This window comes from Penaeus monodon, chromosome 21 (assembly GCF_015228065.2).
Source record: "Penaeus monodon isolate SGIC_2016 chromosome 21, NSTDA_Pmon_1, whole genome shotgun sequence".
Classification (NCBI taxonomy): Eukaryota; Metazoa; Arthropoda; class Malacostraca; order Decapoda; family Penaeidae; genus Penaeus; species Penaeus monodon.
This window is the reverse complement of record NC_051406.1, coordinates 24,827,430-24,827,786: the sequence shown is the minus strand read 5'-3', so window position 1 is coordinate 24,827,786 and position 357 is coordinate 24,827,430.

The window sequence follows — 357 nt, the reverse complement described above, 5'->3', positions numbered from 1 at the left end:
TCATAACAGTTTAGTGATTTGACATTGAACTGGCACTCTCATGGCACAGAAGGCCTTCAGAGTCTGTGTGTTTGTGTATTTGTCTTGAAAACATTATGTTGCGTAGTGATAACTACTTGTGCACTGAACTCAGTAGTTATAGTTTATACTGAGTTGAGTGTTTATTGATTTGATGCAATTTGATAGGTCATTTGCCACTCATTCATCAATTTTCTTCTCTTCAGTATAAAGCGCTATGTAAATTCACATTTTTATACATATCTGTGTAGTATTTACCAACTGTATGTGAACTGCTGAGGTTATAACTACTTGAATGTTGTCACTTTTCTAGCCTAGTTATTTTAACCCACCATTGCT